The 2,069-nt window shown below is 35.5% G+C and overlaps 1 long non-coding RNA gene across 1 annotated transcript; it reads right to left on the bottom strand.

Annotated features, from left to right (window-relative positions):
• Positions 1–500: 500 nt before the first annotated feature.
• On the bottom strand, positions 501–1,649 carry LOC149730130 (uncharacterized). The gene is made up of 3 exons (XR_016385775.1): positions 1,540–1,649; positions 1,352–1,481; positions 501–1,112 (listed from the first exon to the last, which is right to left on the bottom strand). It is a non-coding gene; the product is annotated as an uncharacterized LOC149730130 (long non-coding RNA).
• Positions 1,650–2,069: the final 420 nt, after the last annotated feature.

The raw sequence follows: 2,069 nt of genomic DNA, 5'->3' as shown, positions 1-2,069 counted from the left end.
CCCCACACAAGTAAAATGTTAATTTTTGCACAACACATAACCCCACACAAGTAAAATGTTAATTTTTGCACAACACATAACCCCACACAAGTAAAATGTTAATTTTTGCACAACACATAACCCCACACAAGTAAAATGTTAATTTTGCACAACGCATAACCCCACACAAGTAAAATGTTAATTTTTGCACAACACATAACCCCACACAAGTAAAATGTTAATTTTTGCACAACGCATAACCCTACACAAGTAAAATGTTAATTTTTGCACAACACATAACCCCACACAAGTAAAATGTTAATTTCTGCACAACACATAACCCCACACAAGTAAAATGTTAATTTTTGCACAACACATAACCCCACACAAGTAAAATGTTAATTTTTGCACAACACATAACCCCACACCAGTAAAATTTTAATTTTTCACAACACATAACCCCACACAAGTAAAATGTTAATTTTTGCACAACACATACCCCCACACAAGTAAAATGTTAATTTTTGCACAACACATAACCTCACACAAGTAAAATGTTAATTTTTGCACAACACGTACCTTCACACAAGTAAAATGTTACTTATTGTAAAAACCAACTCCTCCTGTAATACGAACGTATTCTAAACTTTCTGCAACACATTTTTGCAGAAGGCATGCGAGCGACAATTAAAATAAGTGGCGAAATGACTTGTACCGGATTTGGCGTACTGGGTTAAAGTGGGAACCCATTCAACAAATACCTCGAGATAGTGAAACAACTTGTGCCTAAACTAAAGGTTCCTGACCTCTCTTGTGGAATATACCACTGTAGTATTTCAGATTATTCTTAGTTACGCGCATGTTGTTTTAGCAAGATAAGAGCAAACATTGCATAAAACGTTTAGAATGCGTGCATTTAGATAATAGTGCACCTTCAATAAAATGGTTAAATACGTAGTTTGAGGCGTGTTCGGTTTGATGTAATGTTATAATGACGTGTCAATTGAGAACCATCATATATTCAAACTTGTTATTACAGGATGTTGTATTTATAATAACGACCATCAGCATTCTGCTTTAAAATTCCAAATCAATATCTCGGACTTGTTGGAATTGTTTCAAGAAGTCTTCAACTGAAATGAAAGGATTTTGTGACAACGTCAGCTATTACAGGCTAGCAGCTAGATTTTGGTCGAAAACCAACAAAATGCCACTTCGGTAGTTTGTGAGACACTTTTGGTTTTATACACTCAGTAAATCCATCTAAAACTATAGATCTTTCATGTTAACGTCTTATAAATATGTATGGTATCACCAAGTTAGAAAATAAACAAAGTTGAACTGAGTGTGTAGTGGTCGCAACATTACTTACCGTTATGCATCTTTTTTTGGTCCCAGCGGCGACGATCACCTGTCCAGCCCCACTTCACTTCAGCATTCGTGGTTTCTATGGAGACGAGGAGTCCGATGACAAGCAAGAGGAGAAGTGCTGACTTGTTCATCTGCAGAAACAAATATTAGTCACCAAACACGAGTAAAACCAACCAACCAACCACTCACTTTGTTGCCTTCTGAGTGAAGAAATGATTTCGTATCAAAACTCGCCGCCTTTTATTACAGACGAGATGGTTATTAAACGCGTAAAGCCGTAAACATTTCCGAAGCGCTTTGATTTACAAGAAGAAGTTTTGTTGTTTTGCGAAATCTGAAATTACTTTGCAAAATCGGCAGTAACTCTGTATTGCTGCAGAAAACCGAATGCTTTCCACTGAAATGCATATTTGATAATAATGAATAACTTACACTTGCAGTATGTATATATATATATATATATATATATATATATATATATATATAACTACAGTATTTATATATACCACTCTGGTATGTAGCCCGTTACAGTGCTAAAACCCAAATAGCCATATATGTTATGTTCTAATTTATTTCCAACGCTGTATAATAGCCACAAGCTCTAACGCGTATGGTTTGACCACTTATTACAACTCTACCGAACCGCACCTATTTTAAAGAAAACTGCACCTAAAACGCCGGAAAACATGGAAGACAGCAGCAAGTTAAATTGGTATAAA

The sequence above is a fragment of the Ciona robusta genome, chromosome 10 (genome assembly GCF_009617815.1).
Source record: "Ciona robusta chromosome 10, ASM961781v2".
Lineage (NCBI taxonomy): Eukaryota > Metazoa > Chordata > Ascidiacea > Phlebobranchia > Cionidae > Ciona > Ciona robusta.
This window is presented reverse-complemented; position numbering and strand designations above follow the sequence as displayed.